Raw genomic sequence first — 15220 nt, 5'->3', positions numbered from 1 at the left:
GGAGCAAGAAGACCAGAGGTTGAAGAAGCACTACGGCCGTTGGATGGACATCATACGGTCACTGGAGCTAGAATCGTTCATATTGACTAAGTTGACAAAGCCCTTCGTCCCCGTCAACTTAGTAGGCCCACAAGTCAGCCTCCCAGCAAGGTGGGTCCCAGCTAGCCATGAGAGTATTCATTTTTTTGTGCGTAATAAGGAGCCACTTTCGGTGGGTCCAAGCTGATAGCGGGGGGAACGTTTTTTTTCACAAAATACGATGGCCCATCTAGTGAGTCCCAGCAGTCAGGGGGAAACAATTTTTTCACAAAATACTGGTGGCCCGTACGGTGGGTCCCTCTGTCAGGTGCAGGAATAATTATTTTCCACGTAATAAGGAGGCACTTCCTTGCGGCTGCCGTGGACCCAGCTGTCAGCCTCTCCACGTACAGTACTGTTGCGATGGAAGTCGGTCGTTGACCACATTGACCATGCCGCGCCGAGAGCACCACGGTGGTGGACGACGGCGAGACCTAGGAAGGGGACGACGCGGAGCCATGCAAGACACGGCAGTGGATGCCCACACGGAGAGGAGTATGAGCGTTCACTGGTTCGGCTGCGGTGTGAGGTTGCCGTCGCCGCAGAATAACAGGGGGTGTGGGAGAGTGGAGGGATGGCCTGGCTAGTGGTGGGAGTAGTATGGGGGTGGTGAGGCATCCGTGGTAGCAGAGCCGGCCATGAGAGGCAGGAGCAGGCGGCACGACCGGCGCTACTTTGGGCGGCTAGAGCAAGAAGACCAGAGGTTGAAGAAGCACTATGGCCGTTGGATGGACATCATACGGTCACTGGAGTATTGACTAAGTTGACAAAGCTCTCCATCCCTGTCAACTTAGTAGGCCCACAAGTCAGCCCAACAATATGGTGGGTCCCAGCTAGTAGGGGGTATTCATTTTTTTGGGCGTAATAAGGAGGCACTTCCTTGCGTGCGAAGATATAGCTGGTGGGTCCGACCTGTCAGCAGGGGGAATGTTTTTTTGCAAAATACAGATGCCCTTCCTGTGGGTCCTAGCTGTCAGATGGAGGAATCATTATTTTGCGCGTAATAAGGAGGCATTTCCTTGCGTGTGGCCATGGACCCAGCTGTCAGCCTCTCCACGTACAGTCCACTTCCGATGGATGTCGTTCATTGACCATGTTGACCAGGCCGCGCCGAGAGCACCAGGGCGGTGGACGATGGCGAGGCCTAGGAAGGGAACGACACGGAGCCAGGGAATACTCGGCAGTTGTTTCCCACGCAGAGGAGAACGAGGGTTTACTGGTTCGTCTACCTTCGCCGGAGAATAACAGGATGTGTGGGTGAGTAGAGGGATGGCTGGGCCAGCGATGGGAGTAGGGTGGGGCCGCGAGGCCTGCACGGCAGCATAGCCGGCCGCGGGAGGAGGGAGCAGGCAGTCTCGCCGGCGCTTGTTTGAGCGGCTTGAGCATGAAGAGCAGAGATTGAAGAAGAACGACAGCCGTTGGATGGACATCCAACAGTCACTCCTCTCGTGTGTTGACTAAGTTGACAGGGTGTTGCGTGTGCGTCAACCTTTTTTTATTAAAGCATACGCGTCAACCTGTAGTAGGCACACAAGTCAGCCTCAAATCTGTGGAAAACAGCATATAGCCCATCTACCATTATTTCTAATAATGTACAACCCATTTGCTAATTCTTAAGAATTTTTTTGGAGCCCATCTTCTTTTTGTTAGCATCACACCCCATATTGTGGCCACGGTTAAAAAGTATACGAAATTTTGCATATTTTGGTGCGATGAAGTGTTTTTAATCCAGAAATATCGATTCACATTCAAACTATTTTTAAAAATAATTTATATAAATATAAAATCCAAATAATTGTCCATGCATAAAAATCAATGGAATTTAAGATCTTGTAATGAAAAAAAATTGAAACTAATTCCCGGTTTGATGTGTTTTAAAAATGTACAGCCCATTTCTGGGCAAACCGAATGAAACTCTCCTCGTCTTGAAAGATTTGCAGCACAGCAGGACTAATAAAGCAAGTAGGCCTTGTTTGGGTATTTCTTTAAAAAATAGAAATGGGCTAGCCATTTTCAGCAAGAAAAAAACACAACTGGGCTCATGATGTGGTAAACATAAATAAAACCCTGGCTAGATGGGCCACAGCCCCCGCACAGCCCCGTTGTTACCCTGATCAGTCACTAAAACTAGTATAAATAACAACTGCTTGTTCCTCAAAAAATAAAAACTGCGCGACTTGCTGGGTCCCTGGTGTCAGACGCTCGTAGTGTAATTCTCTCATTTATTGACTACGTTGACAATGGCGTCAGCCCCAGATGTCCAACCATTAGGAGGAACCATATTTTTGGGCTTGTACTATAGAGGCACTTGCTTGCGTACTGCCATGACGCTGGTGGGTCCCTACTGTCATCCTCTCCACGTACAGTAATCTCCTTATTCCTCTCGGTTGTTGACGACATTGACAACGCAAGAGGGCGGCGCACCGCGCACGACGAGCGAACCAAGGCCGCAAGGCGGAGGACGACGACGAGGCCTCGGACAGAACGAACAGGAGCCGTTGAAGATGTGCCGGTCCAGTCGCAGGCGGAGGGGAGTACGAGGGTTGACTGATTCGGGCGCGGGTGCGTGTTGGGGCTGACGTCGCCGGAGAATAACAGGACGTGTGGGGGAATAGAGGGAGGGATTGGCCAACATTGGAGGGTACGTACGGTAGGGCGGCGGAGGCGCAACCAGCCATGGGAGGCAGGAGCAGGCGGAGCCGACGGGGTGGTTTGGTTTGGGCGATTGGAGGAAGAAGACAACAAGAGATAGAAGATACACGATAGATGTTGGATGTCAATCCAACGGCTGGTAGGCAGAATCGTTTGTTGACTGGCTAGTAAGTCGACACCACCTTGGATAGGCTATTTCCTCGCGGGTCCCAAATGCCAGAATCCAAATATGTTACGGTCATGCAGCCTTTCCTATGAAAATTTACAGCCCATTTGATGTGCTGGTTCGAAATAAGTTTGTGCGTGATGGTGTGGGCTAATCACTTGGCTTCTATAATGCACAGTGAGCTCAAGCAGCCAGTGAGAGTGTTGTTATTTCCCTTGGTTTGGATTTGTTACAATATTTCACTCTAAATTAAACGAATGACAAGCCATTTGCCTTGTTTCAAAGAAAATATGATAGTCACAGCCGAGTTGAAAAGGGCAGGAACATCTAACTCCAGCTTACAAACTGTACAAAAGCACGAGGGTTAATTGTTCATCAGGTTTACAAAAAACCAGATTGAAAAGGGCAACAACATCTAAATCCAGCATTGTTTTTGGCAGTCACAGTCAAATGGATTGGTCAAGTCCATAGAATGAACATCCTGGGTCGTAAAATTTACTGGATTATGACCACAATATGTTGTAAATAGAAGCCCGGCACGTTCAGAAGCTGTTTTTGCACCTGAAACTCCTTTTTTGCTCTTCGACATACCGATCCGTCAAAACCATGCTGGTGATAAACTTAAGCCTGATGGACAATAGTAACCTCGCATTTAGCAGGAAGAATGTGACAAATCTTGTGTTTGCACGGTTGGCTACATATCGTTCTAGCGTTATTGTCTTCAATCGAATCTCATGAGAAGTGATAAAATCCCGATGCTTACGAATCCACCGATTGGACTTTCTTACCCCGTCCCTTTGCCTAAATAGACATGAAGATTGAAAACAGTTAAGGTCTAAAAGAAGAGTGTCAAAAGAGCAACAGCTGAGCAGTTAATTCTAGTACACTATATGCGGGCTTCCAATGTGCGTGAAATTATCACCTTTATATACAACTTCTCCAGACAAGGAAAGCATTGCAGCAAGCCAATAATCTTGTTCAGATCAAAATTATTCATTTGGATATATAAGATCTTGACAGAATCCAGCACCATTGATAGGCCATCCATGGAGAAACTCTTCATTGAGCATAGAACATAATATTAGTGTACTCCAAGATGATATATAAATTATGCGCAGAAATTTAAAATGCAGCTTATGGTTACATGTGTAGATGATAATATAAAGTACCTGAAGAACTATGGAGCCAAACACCATATTGAAATGAGCACAGAGATCATGTATTACACCCAAGGTATCCAGTTTAGGCGCAGAGAGGACGGTTATTTGCAATGGTGAATAACTAGAATCAAGGATCAACCTTTGAAGTGAAGGGGCATCTTGGATGATGAGCTTCCTTCCATCAAAAGAAATTCCAATTCTTACAAGGTTAGGCGACTTTATTTGTAGACAACCAATTCTAACTGTGAAAACAAGCACCAAGCACTCCAGCGCAGGGCAACTGGAGTTAGTAGTAGCGTGGGAAAAAATTGTGCCCTACTAGTACTTATTATACTAGTAGCGTAGGTACTCAAGAAACGCTACTACTATTATGTTAGTAGTAGCGTGGGTCCGTAATAGCAGTAGCGTGGGTGGCATAATAGCAGTAGCGAGCTTCCACTAAGCGCGCTGCTACTACATTTGTGTAGCAGTAGCGCTGGTGAGCACGCGCTACTGCTACATGTTAGCTGTAGCACCTTATTAGTAGCACCGGTCCCCGCGCTACTGATACACCTAAAACCTGCGCTGCTACTAGCCTTTTCCCTAGTAGCGGATGATGGCTCTGGGGATTTCAAACTCATTGAAGAGAGATAGCTGACGACAGTCGAGATTAAGGGGAACAGCGCGCCATAGAGGGCGCCACCGAATTGAGAGGACTTGGGTGTGGCAGCAAACCTTGGTGGGGAGAAGCGAGATGATCTCCCCAAGGATGGCATCCGGGAGATCGCTGATGTGGTCCACTTGAGATTCTACGGGTTCCTGGGATCCGGTGCAGGCGGGGTCGCCGCTTCTCCCCGCGCTGCCGGGTGCGATATCTACAACAGGCGTCGCCGCTGGCGGGAGCCTCATCTTCTTGGCGCTGGGGTCAGCCGACTCCATTTTCCTCGAGGGCGTCGCGTCGCGCTCACGGATTTGAGCAGAGTAACGAATGACGAGCCTAGTTGTAGTGCGAGCGAAGAAAAAGGGGAGATGGGGGTTTTCTGTAGGAATGAGGAAGAAGGAGAGTTGGGGTTTTCTATAGGAGTGAGGTGAGGAATTTGGTGGTACGAGTGGAGCGAGCTGACGTGAGGTGGGTGGGAGCGAGGAGGAAGAAGAGGACCCAGGTTTTTGGGGGGGAGGGCGGTGTGCTGGGTGTGGTTAGCGCCTCTCATTCAGTAAATATATGGGCTTTTGAATTGATTTTACTATTTACTAGTGTGGATGGGCTGTTTTGTCTTGGGACCCGAGAAACAATTACTACTAGTACAGTGGAGACACTCTACAGCTACCCAGAAAAACAATTACTACTAGTAAAGTGGAGACACTCTACCGCTTCTGGCTCCTCCTAGGTCATTGAAACGTCTCCCTCTACTGAATGCTGTTATACTTTTGTTCACCGACATGTGGGCCATGCAGCGCGCGGGCCCAAATGTCATCCACCAAATTAGAAGGCAGTATGCAGGCGGAGAGTCACCCCGGTCATAGTGCGGCAGTAACGAGCCGTCGTATCATAAAACCCCACCTCCCCGCAGTCTAAGTTTGTCGGACGAAGCAACCATCATTTCACTCTTCACTGAATCCCCTTCTCCCTCACCGTGTTCAAGAAAGGAAACACTTGCATCTGCCACTGTTCTTCTCTCCGAATGAAGGGAAGGTAAGCGGATCCGTGATGTTGGTATATTTTTGTTCAAAGGAAAAAAAAGAACTTTTGCAAAGCAGTAACCGATCATCACTCTCTTTTTTGTTTCATTGTCATTGCGATTTTGTTTTCCTTTCAGTGGTCTCCTAGTATTCGTCAGTTTCATGATGGACCAAGGAGAACCAGGCAAAGATCTGCCGATATTGGAGCAGACGCGGGAGGCTGATCCCCACGAGACAAAGAGCTCCAAGAAGATGGAGGCAACCATTGAGGCGACCCCAGATATTGAGATGGTCAACGTCCCGTTTGAGGTTACAGCCCCCGTGGCACTGCAGTAGCAGTTTTCCCCCTTCGAGGATGTCCCCCCCCCCCCCGCTGAGCTGCCCAAGGTGATTTCCTTCTTTGCCGATCTCGATTGTGGTTTTTCATGTAACTATGTGGTGATTTTTTTAGAAAAGGAAGTATGTGGTGATTAATAATGCAAAATTTTATTAGCTTCGATGCCATGGTATACATAGTGGTTTAAATAACTTGTGTTTCTTATACTGAAAAGTAATTTAGAATTTGTTTTTGTTTCAACTAGAGCCCTGATGCAGACAAGGATTGTGTGGTTGTACATCTCAGTCGCTATGAGGCGGACGACCTGAATATACGCACTCGGAAAACAGAGTTCTTAGGCTGTTGGATCCTGGAAGCCATTTGCGGTTATACCAATGAAGAGTTGTATTCCAGCCTCACTGTTGTTAGGCGTTGAGGGAGTCCTGGATTAGGGGGTGTTCGGGTAGCCGGACTATACCTTCAGCCGGACTCCTGGACTATGAAGATACAAGATTGAAGACTTCGTCCCGTGTCCGGATGGGACTTTCCTTGGCGTGGAAGGCAAGCTTGGCGATGCGGATATTCAAGATCTCCCATCATTGTAATCGACTCTGTGTAACCCTAACCCTATCCGGTGTCTATATAAACCGGAGGGTTGTAGTCCGTAGGCGATCAACTCCATACATAACAATCATACCATAGGCTAGCTTCTAGGGTTTAGCCTCCTTGATCTCGTGGTAGATCTACTCTTGTACTACCCATATCATCAATATTAATCAAGCAGGAGTAGGGTTTTACCTCCATCGAGAGGGCCCGAACCTGGGTAAAACAAAGTGTCCCCTGTCTCCTGTTACCATCTGGCCTAGACGCACAGTTCGGGACCCCCTACCCGAGATCCGCTGGTTTTAACACCGACATTGGTGCTTTCATTGAGAGTTCCTCTATGCCGTCACAATCAGGAAGGATGCCTCCTCCCGTCTTTAAAGACGGTGCCGTTGCTAAGGGATCCTTGGCTGTCGGCCAAACCCTCCGGCTAGGCGGTTTTCTCATGACCGCCTGTTCGGCTGTTGCGCCGATGATGACCTCTCGGGTCATCAAAAGCAACCTACACGTCAGCTCGGAACTTGTCGAGCAGCTAGATCCAATGGAGCTCTCTTCCGTAAACGAGCTCTTGGATCGCATCGCCGCCCTGGGGGTCGCTACGGATTACGACCAGGTTGGGCTTAAACCCGATCTAAGAGAAATTAACTCTCCCCAAGTCACCCACCACGTTTCCGTGGTAGAGGCGCAGTGCGGTGACCCTTCATCTATTTTAAGGACTAGCTACGTCCGAATTCCCGACTCCTCCAAGCCGGATACCCGTGGAGGGGAGGATGTAACTCAAGACCTGAGCTTAGAATCAGGCAACGGGCTAGATTCGTTGGACAACATCCAAGAATCCGAACTTCAGAGTTCGAAAACTCTTCGGCCTCCGAATCTTGGATTGGGTAAGGTTTCAGATTCAACGACACCCGCCCACCCGAACATAAGCGATCTCTCCCAAATCAGGCAGAAGCCCGAGGAAACAGTACATCATTACTGGGCCAGATTCCTCCTGGTTATGAGTAGGATAAAGGATTGTCGCGAGGAAGACGGAATCTCAATTTTCTGCAGTAATTGCACGAATGAAGGAATCCTCAACACCGTAAGTCGTCGTGATATTACACGCGTGGCCGACTTGGCGTCCATAGTACAAAAATATTGTGTGATGGAGAGCGCCTGGAAAACCGAAATAAAATTTTGGGATAATCCGGCCTTGAATAGTAATCCCGTCCGAACTAAGAGGGTGCATCATCATAGGACACCCAGGATAAACACGAAAAAGCCAAAACCCTCTACAGGGCATGGAACCGTGTAGAATTCACAGCACAGGGGACACCACACCAACTCACAGCCTTAGAGCGTGTTGGATACTCCGACAAGTGGCCAAAATTGGCAAGGACCTTTTAATCCTGGAGGCCGCAGAAAGCCATCCCAAGGACACCAGTACTGTTCTCATAGTCTTCGAGACTTTCGCATCAAACAATGTGTGAAAAAGAACACTCTGCAGCCTCGCCGAAGTCTATCAAGTCACAACAATAAATCCATGGAGCGACACTGCTATTACCTTCAACGCAAGTGATGAACCTAAATCCCGAACAGCCCGAGCACCAGCTGCACTGGTCCTCAGTCCCATAGTGGACGGCGTTCGCCTCACCAAGGTGCTCATGGATGGAGGCAGCGGACTGAACCTCATTTATGAGGAAACCCTTCAAAAAATGGAAATAGACTAGAGCCGCGTCGAGCGAAGCAGCACGACCTTTAGAGGAATAATCCACAGTTGGGAAGCGCGCTGCACAGGAAAAATCACACTAGATGTGGTGTTCGGCACGCCGGATAATTACAGGTCCGAAGAAGTCACGTTTCAAGTGGCCCCGTCTAAGATTGGACATCACGTTTTACTGGGATGGGAAGCATTCACAATCTTCCAAGAAATACCCCATTACAGGTACATGAAGCTTAAGATGCCCGGGCCGAACGGAATTATCACTCTAGCTAGTGATCCGGACGTCGCACTCCACACCGAAAACAAGACGGCCGCATTAGCCCTTGAGGCACTATCCGAAGCCCTAGCGGTCAAGGAACTGACTGCGCCGCGCTCCACGGTTAACAGGGATGATGTAATACTCGATAAGAGATCCAAATCCACATCCTTCAAGCTAGCTGACGAAATAGTCAAATTCGAGGTCCATCCAACGGACCCCAATAAAACAGCTTCCATCGGGGCACGACTGAGCCCTGATGTCGACGCCGCACTGCGAGAGTTCCTACAAGAGAACTGGGACATTTTCGCCTGGCACCCTTCAGACATGCCAGGGATCCCACGCAAGCTGGCCGAACATAGCTTAAATATCCTAAAAGGTTTTAAACCTGTCAAACAAGCCCTTCGGCATTTTTCCAAACCCAAGAGACAGGCTATGGAAGAGGAGCTAGCCAAGCTATTGGAGGTCGGATTCATTAGAGACATAAAACATCCGGACTGGCTAGCAAACTTGGTGATGGTACCAAAGAAGGACAAATCCTGGCGCCTGTGTGTCGATTTTAAAGACCTTAACAAGGCTTGCCCAAAGGATCCCTTCCCCCTCCCCCGTATCGATCAAATTATCGATGCCACCGCAGGACACGACTCGTTGTGTTTCCTCGACGCATGCTCTGGTTACCATCAAATCAAGATGGCAGAATCAGACCAAGCTGCAACAGCATTCATCACACCATACGGCCCATTCTGCTTCAACACAATGCCCTTCGGGCTGAAGAACGCCGGCGCAACATATCAGCGCATGATCCAGACATGTATGGCAAATCAGATCGGCAAAACAGTGGAGGCGTATGTGGATGATGTGGTCGTCAAATCAAGACATGTTGAATCTCTAATAGACGACTTGAGTCTCACATTCGATAACCTCTGAAAATATGACATCAAGCTCAATCCGGAAAAATGCGTCTTCGGCGTTCCAGCCGGAAAGCTCATGGGCTTCATTGTATCCGGTAGAGGAATGGAAGAAAATCCAGCCAAGATCCAAGCTTTGTCACAATTGGATATCCCAAAGGACCTCAAACAAATACAAAAATTAACCGGATGCGTGGCGGCTTTAAGCCGCTTCATCTCTCGCGTGGGAGAAAAGGCACTACCCCTCTATCGCCTCCTTCGGCGCACCGAACACTTCGAGTGGACAGAGGCTGCCACAGCCGGACTTGAGGAAATAAAAGCCATATTGGCAACAAACCCAGTCCTGGCCACGTCGAATACCGGCGAACCAATGCTATTGTACATTGCAGCAACACATCAAGTTGTTAGTGCAGTGCTCGTTGTCGAGCGGGAAACGGATGGACACAAATTCCCCCTTCAAAGGCCGGTCTACTACGTATCCACTGTCCTCACTCCATGCAAATCACGGTACCCGCATTATCAAAAGATTGCATATGCGGTATTCATGGCATCCTGGAAGCTACGATACTACTTTCAAGAGTGTTCCATAACAGTAGCCTCGGAAGTACCACTCAACGATATTATCAACAACCGCGACGCAATGGGCTGGATTGCAAAATGGGCCATCGAGCTCCTCCCGTTTGATATAACCTATAAGCCACGGCGAGCTATTAAATCGCAAGTTTTGGCCGACTTCATCGCAGAATGGACGGAGGTGAGCTCCCTAAAGTGTACGACACATATTCAAGCTGGATTATGCATTGCGACGGCTCCAAAATGTTGGCCGGACTGGGGGCCGGCGTCGTCCTGACGTCCCCCATAGGAGACATGGTCCAATATGTGCTCCAGATCATGTACATGGATTCCAACAATGCAGCCGAATATGAGGCCCTCCTACATGGTCTCCGGATAGCAGTATCCATGGGTATCCAGCGCCTAGAGGTACGCGGGGATTCAAACCTCACGATATCCCAAATAAATGGAGACTTCGACGCCAAGGACCCAAAAATGGCAGCTTACCGCAACGCCGTCCTAAAAATGTCAGCTCAGTTCGAAGGGCTGGAGTTTCACCATATAGCCCGAGAAAACAATCAAGCAGCGGACGTCCTGGCACGCATCATAGAAAAACGCGATGCAGTCCCCCCAACATCTTTTTGGAAAGATTGTTCAAGCCATCCGTAACATGGGAGGGGGAACCCGTAAATAACAGCCCGGACCCAGCCGCACCACTCGACGTCGAACAATCTGACACAATTGGAGGCTCTGCCAATGAAATTACACCTTCAGCCCACGTCATAATGGTGGTCATCGCCACGTGGACAGAGCCATTCCTAGCCTACCTTACTAGGCAGGAACTCCCGGAGGACCAAAACGAGGCCCGCTGCATAGTGCAGCGATCTAAAGCCTATAGAGTCCATGAGGGAGAGCTTTATAAGAAAAGCACTACCGGAGTCCTGCAAAGGTGCATCTCCGAAGAGGAAGGGCGGAACCTTCTGGCTGAAATTCAAGCCGGACTCGGTGGTCACCACGCTGCTGCTCGGTCCCTTGTTAGCAAGGCTTTCCGTACAGGCTTTTATTGGCCGATGGCCCGGGCAGACGCTCAGGACTTAGTCCAACGATGCGCTAGTTGCCAACTTTTTGCCAACCGAAGCCATATGCCACCCACCGCACACCAAACTATACCCATCACCTGGCCTTTTGCGGTCTGGGGGCTTGACATGGTCGGACCCCTTAAAGGTGGAACCGATAGGAAAAAATACTTACTGGTCATGGTGGACAAATTCACCAAATGGATAGAAGCCAAGCCTGTTAAAACGGCCGAATCCAGACCTGTGATAGACTTCATATCCGGGGTTGTACACCGCTCTGGCGTCCCCCACAACATAATAACCGATAATGGTACAAACTTTACCGCCGACGAGGTAAAACTCTGGTGCAAAAACATGGGCATCAAGCTTGATTATGCTTCCGTCTATCACCCACAAACCAACGGCCAGGTCGAACGTACAAATGGTCTTATAATGAGCGGCATTAAACCTAGACTGGTGCAGTCCTTGAAGGAATCTAACACGCACTGGGTAGAGGAGCTCGACTCCGTACATTGGGGGCTGCGGACCACGCCGAATCGCACCACCGGATACACACCATTCTTTATGGTGTACGGTGCAGAAGCAGTTCTGCCCTGCGACATAATTCATGACTCACCTCGAGTGAGCATGTACGAAGAAAGAGAAGCCGAGCTTGATCGGCAGGACAACTTGGATGCCTTGGAGGAGGAGCGTGACGTGGCAAAAGCCCGTTCCGCATTTTATCAACAGCAGGCTCGAAGATATCAAAGAGGAGAAGTACCGGCCAAAAATTACAATGTTGGCGAACTAGTTCTATGCCTACCGGATAAGAAAAAGGAAAAACTCAAGCCCAAGTGGGAAGGTCCATTCATAATCGACCAAGTCCTGACCGGTGGAGCGTACCGCCTGCGAGATGGGTCGGATAACCGACTCGAGCCAAACCCATGGAACACCGCCCGTCTTCGAAGATTCTATGCCTAGCGCCGGACTCTGTGTTTGTCTCCTTCCTCTGTCCATTTTGTTTATATTTTTTTTATTAAATTTCTCTCCTTCTCCTCTTTTCTCTCATAGCCCTTAAAGGCTCATCAAGTGACGCGCTATCCGTGCTCATTAAACCTTTTCTTCACCATTATATGCATCGATATGACTTAAGTTTTGGCCAAGCTGGGTTGCCTGGCTCCTGTGCTTACCCCTACGTTCCCGATTGTTCGGCTAGGTGGTAAAGGGAGCACCTCTGCAATTGTTACTGCCGGATCAGCCGGATGTGTACCTCAGACTGGGTGAAGCCGAAAGCTAGCGTTCTTAAGGGAATATTTGGTCGGTGAACTAAAAGATGACCTTTTTTACTTATTTAAATACATGCCCCTGGATGATTTTCCTGCATTTGCAGTCCGGACATGCACTTTAGGGCATGCCTCCCAGAGAAAGGAACCCCTAACGGAACTATTCTCTCTGGAAGATGTTTCTTACTAACCATGTAATATAACATAACTAGTTGGGCACTTGTCTGATAAAGCACTAATGACCCCTACGCCTGGTCTCCACGCATACCATGGTTCTTATATAACCGCTATGGTATTCGGACACACTCCGGACCATGCAGTTGCGTGAGGTAGAAGCGAAAAGGTCGGCAACGACAAACGATCTACAATCCGGCTAGAAGGCATTACACATGTCATTTCAAAATTACATAGTCATTCTGACTGATTGTATTCCTCTTCTATACCATCTAACAGGCTGTCTAATTTACAGTCCTGCTGGGAATACTTCGCGGCCAACTCTACTTGGCCGTATACTAAGCTCAACGGGATCTCCTTCCCGTCAGGCCCCACTGGTCCGACTTCGGCCATGTGGTTTGGGTTAGAATTCGTAAAATGGGTCTTCACCATGGCCCAGGCTTCCCTAGCGCCTTGCCGGCAGGCCGATATCTTCCATAACCGGAAGCGCCTCCGAGCTCCCTTCAGCTTCTCAGCAAGCTCTCCAAGGCCCTCGGGCACAGAGTGGGCAGGCCATAAGGCTTGGGAAACACCTCGCATCGCTTGCCGAATTCGCTCGTGCAGTTGCGTGAGTTCGTGAAGAAGGTCACCCGTAGAACCGGGCATCTCCTCTTCAGGACGACCTGTGAGCATACCTATAGACAATACGCTGTTAGTCGACTTCCTTGCCGAACTCTTTTTTCAAAGTTTGTTCAAGCACTTACTAAAAATGCCGCGTCGAAGCCGCTGATTCTCCTTCGTGGAGTCCGACAGCTGACCACGAACATCTTTAAGTTCGACGTCCATCTTGGTGTTGGCATCCTGAAGATCATTCTTCTCTCGCCTCACCCTTGTCAACATACTCTCACCGGCCTTTAGCTGGCGTAAGAGTTGTTGCTTGTCCGGATCGAGTCCGGCGCCATCTGCAATATGATTTGTCAGATTTGCACCCACACCGCACAATACTAATCTTTCGAAGTGTATCTTACCTACGGGGGTCTCTTTGGACTCCCCTGCTGCGGCTAGTGCGGCCTCTAGTTGGGCCTTGCACTTTTCCAGCTCCTGGGACAGTACAGTATTCTTCTCTGTAAGAACCTGCAGATTAAAAGATCCTTAAATCAGTTGCTCTAACTGTTTCAAGTCTCGGGGGCTACTGGTATATATATATTTGACCAAAATTTTCTTACTCGTATGTCTTTTACATACTGCTCCGTGGATCTGGCTAAACCATTTTGAGCGGCACGGAGGTGCGCATCTCCCGAATGAAAGGCATCTAAAGCCTCTTGGGAGAAACAAGCGTCGCGTAGAACTGTCCCGCAACGCCTGTGGTTCATGGCACTCTCCACTTCAGAATTTGTGGCAGACAGCCTGTCCTCATCCTCTGTTGGAGGAGCGTCCGGTACGCGCGTTGTGTTCGCCTCCACTTCCTGGCCAGCCGTTGGAGCCTGGCTGGTGGAGGCGTGATTGGCAACCTCTCCGGATGTAGTCCGGCGAGGTCTCTTCGTTCTAAAGATAGCACGAACGTTAATATACCCTGGCAAAATAACATCAGGGAAACAGAGGGTGCGCTATACCTTTGCGCCGGCATCTCAGTCCAGACTTCACTCCTTTTTGCCCTACAGGGCCCTGCGGCCCCTCGTTGGCTAGTCGCCGCAGGTTCAGCCTCCTGCCTTGGAAAACTCCCCTGCAAAACACGGTTGTCGTCAGAAACACCGGAATACACGAGAGTGCAATCTCTCTCGAGGGAATGAGACTCCGGCTTCTGTCACCTAGGAGGCCGGAATTAAACCTGGGTAATAAGCCATGATAGCTACCAAGGTATTGTCCTTGCTTAGCTGATGGAACACCCCGTCGATAATATCCACCGATATGTCCGGATCCTCTTTGGAGTCCGGATCGAGGAACCGTTCTAGGTCCTCGGGCTATGGAGGGCGGTTGTTTATATCCTTTACCTCCCGTCGAAGTTCCTGCACTGAGGTCGTTAGACTACATATCTGACCGTGGGAGTATAGAACAAATGGGCAAGCACAACTATTCGCTTACCAAACTTGGAGGATCGTGCATAGTAAATCCGGCCTGCGGATTGACGCGGAGGAATTCCTCCTTTTCTCCCTTATACAAAGAGGATAAGATCTTTACTAAGGCGGCGGCTGAGTCCGGCCCCTTACGACCATAACATGTGGCGTCATCCTCTCCGTTGAAATCCCACATGGGGTGGCCTCTATATTGAAGCGGCTGCACCCCCCGCATAATGCATGCGGCCATGACTCCAATCATGGTTAGTCCGGAATGAGCCAACACTCTTATCCGGCCCATCAGGTAAAGGACGTCTCTGTCACTTTCTCTCTGAGAGCTCCGCGGGTGCCAGCTCAAGCGTTTCTTCAATGGAGCACTGTTGAACTCAGGGAGACTGGCCCGGATAGGGTCCGGTAGCGGGACGTCATCTATGTAAAACCATTCCGAAGGCCAGTCCTCGCACGCCTTCTTTTGGGTTCCGGATAGGTATCCGGTCCTGGCGATGCGCCATACTTTGGCTCCGCCCACTTGATATATAGACCCCTTTTCAGAACAGGGCACCAGGAAGAATAACCTCTTCCACAGCGCGAAATGAGCCTCAACGCCTAAAAATAGCTCGTAG

This window comes from Triticum aestivum, chromosome 3A (genome assembly GCF_018294505.1).
Source record: "Triticum aestivum cultivar Chinese Spring chromosome 3A, IWGSC CS RefSeq v2.1, whole genome shotgun sequence".
Taxonomy (NCBI): domain Eukaryota; kingdom Viridiplantae; phylum Streptophyta; class Magnoliopsida; order Poales; family Poaceae; genus Triticum; species Triticum aestivum.
The sequence above is the reverse complement of the archived record's forward strand: the minus strand, read 5'-3'. Positions refer to the sequence as shown.